Below are 12,385 nucleotides of genomic sequence, written 5' to 3' on the forward strand. Positions count from 1 at the left end.
GCTTTTATTTATTTGAGTGTCCACTTAAACTCCAGACTTAACAATGATGTGGCAGCTAGATTGTACCTTTACACCAGGAAGAACCTACAAGGAGATTCGATGGTTTCTTTCAGCTGAAAAGTTTGAGCCCAAATTTTCATTCCAGAAGGGCTTGATGAATAAAAATTATCTACTTTGCCAAACACAAAATCAAAAGAGATTAGATCTCTGGGAAAGCACTAGATGCAGCCTTCTGTCCCACTATGTGGCCAGATGCAATTAAAATACTAGCATAAAACTGGGAGTGCTAGTGAAAATTTTAGTTCTCCAAATTCACATGCAAGCAATGTGGTGGAGGGATGTTGTATTGTTGCAGAGTCTCTCTGAGCACTCTCAGATCAATAAAGCTTTTTTAAGATTGGTGGCAGCATTCATGCCCTTGCTGGGAATTCAGGGATAAACTGTGGTAGATACTGAGTAAGGGCGGTCGGGAGTGGAACATGAATTGCTCTGCTGATCCTGCACCTGTGAAATGGTGCAGAAGGAAATGGTTTGGCCAGCATAAATTAAGGCAGCTCTGAGACTCATCTAACATACCTCAGGAATTCAGCCTGCCAGCACAAAATTAGACAGTGCATAAAGCTGGCTAAACATAATCTCTCTATCTTCCATGGCTTGTGAGAGTGACACAGCCGAGTGACATTCTCAGATCTCTTAAATATTAGAAAGAAAATAACAGTTTAAGTAACGCTTTTTCAAAACACAGCATACACACCAGAGTATTTAATGTGTTAGCCAGTTTAGATGAATCTTTGGATCTCTTGCAGGGGAAAGCATTTTTTTGTTGTGGATCTCATCCAGCAGAATGAGACCCAATTCAGACTGATTTCCTAGGAGCCACCACAACACTTAGGACAACATAACACTGCATTAAAAAGGACATCACTAGTCAGAATCTCTGGAAATCTCAGAGTAAGTATAAAGACTAACACTATATGCCAAACTATCTCAGCTTGTTCACAGTGAAGATCTTTGATCTGTCTAGCTGAACTGGCCTAAAGGTTTTTGGCTTTACTTTCAAAGGAGAAATCTCATGGGCTGCCGAAGTGGGTACAACTGATACTAGTTTTCATCTTTTAAACTTGCATCAATAATTCTTTGTTCCAGTGGCCTCCCATCCATATAATGAGTATATCAAAAGGTGTTCAGTGTATATCAGTGTACTATGCCTTATGCAAAGGGGCATCCTGCAGCCGTGCACAAAATCAAGCCTCATGGGACTGGGAGCATGCCATGCACCATCTACGCAGTCCAACTGAGATGCTTAAGTCCCCTGTCCATTCATTCACTGAGTAAAACCTCACCTGGGTACGTCACAGTAATGATATAGAATCTGAAGAGATGATGGAGTGTACGTTTGCAAGGACAAAATTTATTTTTTCTGCATGAGACAGTGGATTCTGGTCAGCTGACTGATGCTAACGGTTTTTACAAGACACTGGAAAAGGTCAAGATCATAGTGGACATCTCCATTCTTGAAAATGTATGTTATAGTTGTTCTTTACTTCTTATGCGAGTATATCTGTCAACAATACCAAAGCTATTTCATAGTTTCTTAATCCAGAGAGCCCAGTCAAAGGATTGCATTCTGAATTTGGCCCACCAGAAGAAGGCAATCAACCCATAGTTCATTCCTTGCCACCCTGTTTCTTGCAGGCTGCTGAGATGGCAACCAGACATATGCCACAGGCTGGACAGATTGCTCTGGTAGCCTTCTCTGTTCCAGAAACTTCATGAGAACCTTAGTTCCTCCACTGACATGCTATTTGCTGTGCATCTCTCAAGGACAAATATGCTAGCTTTCACAGCCTCACAGAAAGGAGGTATCTGATCCTGTGTCCTGCCATATAACTTTATTCACAGGATCCTCCTTCCAGGAAACTGAGTATGTGCATTCCCTGATGGTCTATGTTTGTCTTTGGGGACATAGGATAAAATGGTCATATGATGGAGAAGTCTTTCATAAGGGACTAAGACCAGATCCAATCCCGGTAAGGGAAGGTCAAGCCATTTCAACAGTCCTCTTTGCCAGCAGTTTCTCCCTACCCCATCTTTGTAGAGCTGGTATGGGAGCCAGTTATACTGGGTATGTGTGCTGAGAAGTCCAAGCAGGGCAGGTAGAATCAGCGGCTTACCGCCGTTGTACGACTTACAGCACAGCTACCAGCCCTCCCCTTGGGTCACCGTGAGGGTATTGATGTGTCCATGCACCGTGCACTGGCTTCTCTCAGTGTGCCAGTGTCTGAGGAGGATCTACACCTCAGCAGCAGGAGCAAGAAACTGCTTCTCCATCCTGGAGCTGGACCTTTGCCTGCTTTTCCTCCCTTTCCACCTAGCAGAGGGCGCTCCTCTCTCAGAAGTGGGGCCGCAGCACATTCCTGGGATGGAGCTTAACCACTGGAAGGAAAAAGTCCTGCACACACGCATACATACGTACACACCCTAGGAGACAAAAAAAACCCCAAAAACCAACCCACACCAACCAAAACAACCAAACCAAAAAAAAAAAAAAAACCAAAAAAACAAAAAAAAACAAGCTCAACACAAACGGTGCGCTGAGACAAGGTTTGTTGAAACCCGTAAAAATCCAGCCAGGCACGGGGCTGGTGAGGCGGGGGGGGTGCGGGAGGCCCAGGCTGGCAGGCACGGCTTGACCTCTGCAAGGCTGCCCCCCCCCCAAAGGGCACCCGGGGAGGCCGGGGCGGTCTGGTCCCGCTGCCACATTATTGTGCAGCGCGGTGGAAAAGCCACAATGCGAGCTGCTCTCTGGGGGGGTGGAGACAGACACAGGCGGAGTCAGGGCTCAAATTCTTGAACCTTTCACATCCTTTCTGTAATTTGAAACATATTTGTTCCCATTCCAGAAGCTTTTTTTAAAAAAAATTCCTTCCTTCAGGCTGTGGAAATACGTTCAGAGAAGAAAAAAAAAAAAAAAAAAAAAAAAAGGCGAGAAAGAAAGAAAGAAAAGAAAGGAAGGAAAAAAAGCAAGCCCACTACTTATCAGAGGCTCCAAAACAAAACAGAGAAACGTGAGAGCATGGCCCTCCCCAGCACAACTGCTTGCAGGCTCAGATTTCCCTTCAGAGGGGTCATGGCTGCTGCAGTCACGGGTTTGGAACGCAGCTGGTCCTGCCTGCAACAAGGCAAAAAAATCTCGACTCTTCTCCAAATGGCATTTACCTTCTTTTCCCTCGCAAGCTCCTGGTGCTCAGAGTGGAGGAAGCCATTTGTAAAAAGCTTGGGGCACTGCTTTGTTCCCTTACAGATCCTGGCCATTTTCAGTGGATAATTCCCCTTCCCCACTCCCAGCCCTTCCACCCACACTTCCAGTTGGCCTGGAAGGGAAGGGACATCTCCATGTCCCTCTCCTGTGCACTTCAAGTCACACACCTATAAGCACTCCAATTTACCTCCTTCCACAAGGCTGTCAGGTAGACATTTCCTATGTTTAGTGTTGGGTGTAGAGATGAAAACTGGCTAATGTGCACTGTGAAAGATTTTGAATGTCCCTAGTCTCCTAAAGACATGGAGCATTCTCTTGCATCAGCCAGGCCATTGCTACCCACTCCTGTTCCCCCGGGTAAACCACAGCAGGTGACTTTGCTGGTGCAGCAGGAACTTTTTTGTGTAAGAAAGTAACACTAGCAACACTAAATGCCACCTCAGGTCAGAAGTGACCTGAAGCTCTTGAGTTGCACACAAGCAGTTGCACAGTACCTGCCTTGCCAGCACTGGGCCAAGCAGTGCTGGAGCAGGGCTGCTAAATTGTCAGAAGAAGCACCTACCCCCCCCCATCCACTCAGGGACTCACACCCTGCTCTTTCAAACCAGAAGAACAAGGATGAGGGGAGAAGCTTTCATGTTTCATTGCCATTATCATAGGTCTCAATTGTGTTAATGTGGTATCACGCTGTTTACATGTGTATGTATATGGATGGGTGTGAGCAACCCTTAAGGAAGGCCTGAGGTTTTCCAGGAGAGAGTCAAGTGGGCACATGTGCATCACCTGAAGCAGCTGGATGACTGCCTCACCAGGAGTCACCTCTGCACATGGGGCAGAAGTCATCAAGAGGAAAGGGCAATCTGTTGGCACAAGTTTATAGCCCTTACATGCTGTACTCCCCTGTCACTGTCACTGCTCTGTACAGCTGGGGCAAGCTGGGGAACTTGGAGAGTATTTCTGTTTCCTCAGGTGTAGAGCTAGTGAAGGAGGAGGAGCAGGACTCTCTGGAAGATAGAGATAGGGTGGATACAGTTATTCATTTTTTGGAAGAGACTGTGTGACATTTCAGGGTTTTCCCATAGCCAAGTCATGCCTTTCAGTCACGTGCCCCATGTAGAACAGCAGCTAGGTTATGCCCACCAGGGAACACCTCTCCTTAACCCAGCTCCTGGAACTATAAGTCACCACACTGATACTTTGCAGATAGGCAAGGAAATGCCCATGTGTACTTAAATATTTCACATCACACAGCACATGCTATTCTGGCTGCCTGCAACACTGCAGCATTTGGTCTCCCTCCCTCTGAGGAGATAAAGCATCCTGATAGCTTAGCTGTGTTTATCCAGACATGCTCAAGACAGTCATTGTCTCTGAAGCTGGACATTTGGAGCTCACAGCATCTTTTGAATGTTGCCCTCTGATGGGAGCTATCCTGCTCAGGGCATCCCCACCATCTGTGTCCATCTTTTGCCCTCAGCATGGTTTCCTGCGTTTTAGTCAATACAACTGTAGCATGGTGACTTATCATATTTCTATCACTTTTTGCAAATAAGCCTTGGCTACAATTACAAATGCTCTGCTTTTTCTTAGGCATCAGATGCTAAAGGGTTATTAGAGCTCTTTTCAGGCCCATGTTGGCATTCCCTACCCTTCTATAGATTGTCATGCAAGCCCAGTTGGAGTTGCTATTAAATATGAGACAAGACCTCAGTTAAACATGTATTAAGTTAGTGACTTCCGGGGTGTTACCAACTTTCTAGAGATACTACATGTGACTCACTGAACTAGATGACAAAATGAATAATAAGTTGTTTCACCTGATCATATTTATCAGAGCATGTTTCTCCCGCCTTTTTTACAGGGATCCCTGTCTCACAGGTAGCAAGCAGGCCAAATGAAATCTGTTCCTACAGGCATTGCTCTCTGCAGTTTGTTTTCAATCTGTTCCAGTTACACATACTTAATTCATGCCCTGGTTAGATGAAATGAAACAGTTCAGTCCCCTCTGATTCAAAGATTTTTGGAGGAAGACACCTAGATTTCTTGGGGTCATTGTTTAATAGACAAACTCTGTAGATGGGACTCCCATCCTAATCCAAATGGTGTGTTAAGAAGTGATGAAGAAAAATCAGCACTTGTGAGTTTTCCAGAAAATAAAATATCCCAGGGCATGGTCTTCCTTCCTGTCTGCTTCCCTGTACCCATCACAACTCCAAGGCACCATCTGTAGACCTCTACACTGCTCCTGATCTAATGCAAGCAGCATGCCAAAGGTAAGTGGGCCACAGTCTTAGTCTGTAGTTTGTCACCATTGTAATGTTGGGCACCTCTGAAGGGATATGAAGTCCTTAGGAAAGGTAGCTCCTTACACAGGGAAAAAAATCCTTACACAGGGAAAATTCTCCTTACACAGGGAAATCTCTGTGAGATGCTAGCTAAGAGGCATCCTACCCATCTGGCCACACTACAGAGACAGGTAGCATTTGGGCCACAGTCCAAGAGCTCCTTAGCTGTTCAAATTGGGGACCTTTGTATCTTCAAGACTGAAGGAAAGTAAGAGAAGCTCTTACCTTTCTTTTCCCAGATCCTAGTATTAGGGGATGTGGCTGGGATAGACATGCCAATAGCTGCAGGCAGATAGAAACCTTCTGTTTTATTAATATCTGTTTGTTTCCAACTGCCTGTTACATACTAAGCTGGTTATTCATTGCTGAAGTGAGTTTGAGGAAGGGGATAGGACAGCAAGAGAAAACAGTCCACAGAGAAAGGCAGCAAAGAAGGGACTAACATGACATGGAAGAAGAGAGCTGAGGCTTGCTCTGCTGATAGAACTTTGGAGGGGTTGAGAAGAGACAGGTTATAATAGGCCGGCTGGAGTCACAGTGGTGCTGGGAGATGGAGGGGTGCAAACGTGCGAACATATGCTTTCCAGTGACTTCACTCTGTGCAAAGGAATATGCGCTGCTTCACAAGGGGTGAGTGTAAGGGACCGCCTTAGTAGCCTCATCTTCTCAGCTAACCTCTAGAAATGGGTTCCTTTGGAAGAGATAAGAGCATGTAGGCAGACTTGAAATGAGGACAAGAATCCTGAACTCAGCATGACTTCTAATTGCTTGTCCCAGACACAGGCTGGGACTCAGTTCCAGGCTCTGGAAAGCCTGAAGGAAGATTTGGCTACACAGGAGGGATCCTCCTGCATCCCTGCACAAAACAGAAACAAAGTGGTCTCTGGGTCACAGCAGGGTGCAGGGAGGCAGGGATTTCTGACCATCAGTCTCCCTTTTGACACTGATTTGCAATGAAACATTTTGCCTCGTAAGTCTATTTCTCTCTCTGATTTTATCTTCCCTTTTAGAAAATGGTGCAAATAAATCTGAGCTGCCTCATAGTTTGTGGATGTCTGTACTATACTAAACAGTCCTCCAAGGAGAGGAGTAAAAAAAGGGCGAAGGACTAATATGAGTCTTTGCAAAGACCTGCGTCCATGCCAGGAAAGGGTGTGAACCACAGTCCTGCTACAGTTCCATTCCCCAGACTGTTCCAGTCTGATGTGACTTTCGTTAATCCCTGTCCTGGGGCTAGAAGAAAGCAAGACCAACAGTTTAGTTTGCTCTGACAGGACCAAGCCCTGCTTGAAAATACTAGGAAATCTCCTGAGTCAGCAGCTTACTTGCTCCTACTCTTGGAATAGCTGAGATTCCCGGACACAGTAACTTGACTCTACTCCTGGCTCAGGGTAGCCACTAGCTGAAAGGCAAAATAAAATCCCCTCCTGGCCCATTAACGAGGCCTATTCTGGGTTCAGGAGAAACCAGTCTGACTGATGAACTCCCCTGGCTCAGGGGCTCTGGCTGGGGCTGGGAGAGTTATTCTTTCCTTATTCAGCAGACAGGAGGATGTTAATGGAGAGCATATGGGAGGGGAGGGAGTACTGTGGATATTGCTGGAGGACAGCCAGACTGCATCAAAGCCCCAAGAAGCCTATTCTCCATCCGGGCAATGCTAAAACAGGCCGTGGAGAGACAAGAAGTCCAGCTGTGATATGGGAGAGTTGGGGAAAAAAGCCCTCTGCCTTCCCCAGCTTTTTTACTCCCACTCCAAATGGGACAATGGGGCAGTATTGTCACATATTCCTGTAGGCATAGTATTCACAGTGGAAGCCTTTCTGGGGAAGAGTGTGCCTCAGCCAAGCACCCCATCCTGGGAGTCCTGCTACAGACTTCAGGGAAGCAAGAACTGCCTCTGTGCTTGCGAAGTACCGTCTAATTTATGGTACTATAGAAATGATGAATTACAGCAGTCCTACAGGCTAGAGATGGAAAAGCCCTGTTAACTCCTCCAGCCCATCTCCCAGAGCTGATGCAGGAACGCTGCCTCAAACATTTCCTGTTTCTGTCTGACCATGTTTCGAACAAGAAAGCAACTGAGGTTCACGTATTTTTCACTTCTTAATTCTACTTTAAAAATAAACCCTGATGTGATTAATGTACAATGGATTATCCATCCACTTGGATATGTCAAGCAGGATGGAACAGGGTGCATCAAAAGCAGTCCACATCTGCCTTACCTTGAAGTGGAGGACTGTCTAGTGAAGACTTGACTGCAGCTTGAACTAAGAAGCTTCCCATTAAGTCAGAGGGCAGTTAGAACCAGCGCTGGTAAAAATTAGGTGTGTTCTTTTTGACTTTTCTGTTAATGTAGCCCTGACTGAGGCAGATTTTGGGCTTCCACAATGCTTGGCCTTGCATCATTCACCAGAGCTTAATTAACTAAGGAGCCTGGCTTGTTTAGCCTAGCAAAGGGGGATTTAATTGCAATCTATAAATAAATACTTCAGGGGGTGAACACATGGGGAGGAGGAAAGAGCTATTTAAAGATAAAGGACAATGCTGGCATAAGAACAAATGGGTATAAACTAGCCATGCATACATTTAGGCTAGGGATTGTCAGGTTTCTAATGCTGAGAGCACTGACACTCTGTGAAGGCCTCCCAATGGGTTTAGTAAGGCCAAAAAACAAGCTGGTTTTAAGAGACAGTTAGACACATTTACTCAACTGATTGTATGTCATAGCTGGCTGTGCAAGCAAGGAGTTGGACTTGAGAAGCCCAGAAGGAATGCCCTGAGGTCCTCTGGGCTGCAGTAAGTACAGGATGAGTTTTGGCAAACCAGCTGCAGGGCCCAGTAGGAGCAAGGTGGGAAAGAACTAGAAGACTAATAAAACCTGAGAAATTTAAACTGCACCTTCATTGAATAGCAGGCAGATTATCAATCCAGGTAAAACTGGAACCTGAAACTAACCCATCTCAAATGACTAGGCTGGCTAACTTGGTTTAGAGACGTTTGTGGGGGCAGGAGGAGATGATCAACCACAGTCAGTAAAAAGTCTGTGATTAGTTTGTGTGAAAACATAGACAAGAGAAAGGAAGAAAAGAAATAATGATTGGTTTTCCTGTGAGCAGGTTGAGGTTGGGAAACCAACAGTTCTGTTTTGCCATCCTCAGAGGCAAAAAGATCCCATGAGCCAGAAAACCTTCAGTTATGAGAACATCTTGTCATGTTCTCCAGTGGAGTAACAGCTCAGCCTGACCTCAGGCTAAGACCAATACATGGTGCCCCTGCATGTAAGTAATCCTCCTCTGTGAAGTCATTTGCCAAACAGACAGTGGGTGTCTTTCCCTGTGGCTATCCTGCAAAACAGAGTAAGAGAGACCTTGACCCTTGACTAAGGCATGCTGGAGAGGCAGCTGTCCAAATCTTAGCTGCCTTATCCAACTGGACGCTATAACAATAAATCACATACTCCGGTTTACACCACCAGCACAAACAAGATAATGGACCTTATACCAGAGAAGGATCTGTTGTAATATAGCACTTTGTTTTATCCTGTTCCTGCTGAGAGCAGAGGGACAGCCAGCAGAGAAGAGACAGCTATACAACTGGCACAGACCTCCCTTGTATTGAGGGAATTTTCCTCTGGGAATCTCCTGCCTGTTTTAGTTCTCTCTATGCTCCATAACCAGTGCAAGGCAAATTTAGCAGAGACCAGAGAATCCATCTTAAAATGCCTTAGGGGGACAGAGAATATGGTATAAATGGAACTGCAGCGATGTCTCTTCTAATTCTTGTAATCTGTCACCTAGCTGCGGCAGCAATAGGTGCTTTAGAAAACCACAGACAGTCTAAGTATGATTTGATCACATTAGTGGTGGTCCATGCATCAAGAGATTCAGAAGTTTTTTTCAGAAAGGCATTAAAATAAAGATGGTTGTGCTTCCAAATCTCTTTTGTCTGGGAAGAGGATATCTCTTAAGGCTGGCTTTACTCCTGACATTTCGCATTCTTTGCTTTTCCTTACAGATCAGAAATAAACGCGAAATGCCTTGTCTTGCTATTTTCATCATTCTGCAGTCAGTCTCAGCGGGAATCTGAGGCAATGAGGGTGGGAGGTGATGAGCTGAGTCAAGTCTGAAATATGGTTCCTTGCACTAGAAGGATGTAGATGGGGCTTCTGTTTAAGTCACCAGTTCAGGTCTTCTTGATGCTGAAAGGTGACGGCTGTTATATGTTCTCTTGAAATGAGGTACAGGGTCTCCATCCAATTACTAGCTAACTTTATGCAGTAGTCTAGGAAGCTGAGAACTGCATGAATGAAAGCACCAACATGTTGGCTGGGGAACAGCACACAGGGGAAGCTTATCCTGTCACTACTTGCATTTTCCTGGCTGTGTGAAGCTTGGACATTTTTCATCCTCCGGGTCTAAAGTTCTTGGCCTGGTAACCTTCATCAAGTTGAATCAATTTTTAAAAATAGGAGAGAAGATGAGGGAAAAAAAAATATTTTGCTTTGAGGGGCGCTTTTATTTGAGATGCAAACCAACATGTTTTTTCCTTCAGCCTCCCAAAACTGAAGAGAATTTATTGGTCACTTTCACATTTTTAACTGACATTCTAATTTTCTTCACAAAAACACTTCAAACATAGAGAACCATAATAAATCTCTAAAGAACACAGTTAAAAGTGTTCAAACAGACCATAAAATTGTAACTCTGGATTTGTACAATTCATGCTTATGGTCAGTCATGTCAAGCTTTAAAGAATCTACTACTTCAGCCATCTCGAAAAGGCAGTAAATCTAGATTATGCATTGAAAGAGCTCAGGGAGTCTGGGTATTTATACCAATGAAATGCCAAAATATTTTACTGACACGCTCCATTTTGTACATTCTTTTACTAGGAGTTAATTTTTTTATGTTTTAATGCTGACAGTTATATTTTGGCTATTTTTAGTTTGCAACTGGCTAGGCCTCCTCTAGTCAAAACAGGAGTCTGAACAATCTCACACACATGGCACCCTGGGCAGAAGACAGTGGAAACCTCACAGATATGTGCATGGCCTGGTCTGAATATAGTTAGAGCTACATCTTTGGAAGGTCTGCAAATGTCACACACAGAATTTCTGTCTGTTTCTGTAGAAATGATTCATTGGGGTGCTGCTGCTGAAGAGTCTGTGTCAGTCCCCAGTGTTCCCACACAAGGCCAGAGCTGTGGCACTGTGGAAGTGAAAGGGGTGTCTCAGTAGGGAATATTTCTTCTGTGTCAGAAACACTGTAAAGCACCTGAGGGATGTATGCAGCTAGAAGTGTAAACTGAAGCCTCTAAGGGGTGTCCAACATATAGTGCAGTTAAGAGATGTCCAAGTCAACGTTAGTACCCAAAGCAATGCAGTCCCACTAAGGTAGCTCTCTCACTGGGCTCCTTACCCTCTCTTTTAAATGTATGCACCTAACATGGCTACATTTCTTTCCTGACCAAAATTACCTCTTCTGTCTAATTTTTAGCATCTCTGTATGATATTGCTTGGTGCTACAAAGACATCACCAGTAGCTCTCCCTCCAGGAAGGGTGCCAGGAGCACATTTTATTTACAGATTAAAATCACTTATAAGAGGCCTAATTCCTTCTGGACTGACAATGAAGTCACATAAAACTGGTGCATAAAAAACTTAAATGTAGTTAACTAACTCAGACCAAGGTCACTTAGATGAAAGGAGAGCAGGAGCATGCTCAAGGAGTCCAGATCCAGTCCCAGCCACTTGACAACCCCAAACCAGGAAAATGGCATGAGGTTTCTGATGCTGTTTTTAAACAGCTTATGGTGTTTTAATCCTGACTGCCAGGGCCCAAAAAGCCTCATATGGGGCTCCCCTCACCCTGCCCATGGCTCAGCATCCCATTTCAGTCCCCTCAGGGGCACCAGTCCCTGCATCAGTGACACCATAGGATGTTGGTCTCCAACTCCCAATGAGGGAGCTGACATCACAGCCCAGCCTTGGTCTGTCCCCATCCCCAGGGAGGTGCCTGATGCCCCCTCTGGGGGCAGACCCAGCCCTGTCACTCCACAGGGTTCCCTGCAGCTCCCTGGACTCTGTCCCCAGGGAGACACTAGCCCTTGCTTTCCCCTGGCGCTGACTCCTCTATGCTCAGCAGGTGCTGCCTGGATCTCTCCTACATCAGGATGTTAAAAAGAAATTACAAACTCCAAAGATGACCAGCTAATGCCACCCCAACTACACTGCAAAGCAAAAACAATCTCATGATCATAACCATGGTCTCCCTCCTCCTCCTCAGAGCCCAGACTATGTACTCAAAGACATAACCAAATATAAGACATATACTTAGTTCCTGGCAGAAACAGAAACTGCTTTTGGATTTGAACGACTAGCTACCCTCTCATCCCATGAGGAAGGTTTGGTTTTATTGTATTGTCCATTCACTCCTCTGAACAACTCTTACTTCCCAGTTTGTGTCCTTCTGGCAAGTATCAATATGCTTCTTTCTTGCTATGAGGAGGATACCATGAACCTGTCTTACTTCAAACTGTCTCTCAGCTCATCTTTTGCTGTGGTGTCTCCATGAATTAGGTACCAACTCTACTGATTTAACAACAGTGAACCCACTAGGTTTTGTTTTACTTCCTAAGTATTTAGCAAATACTTAGCTCTTAGCATAGCAAGTGAGACAAACCCAAACAAATTACATTCCTAGGTTTGTATCCCTCTCCAGGTATGATATAGTAGCTACAGATTACTTTACTCCACACCCTAGGAAACAGTTTACGTATC

Source organism: Athene noctua, chromosome 6 (genome assembly GCF_965140245.1).
Source record: "Athene noctua chromosome 6, bAthNoc1.hap1.1, whole genome shotgun sequence".
NCBI lineage: Eukaryota > Metazoa > Chordata > Aves > Strigiformes > Strigidae > Athene > Athene noctua.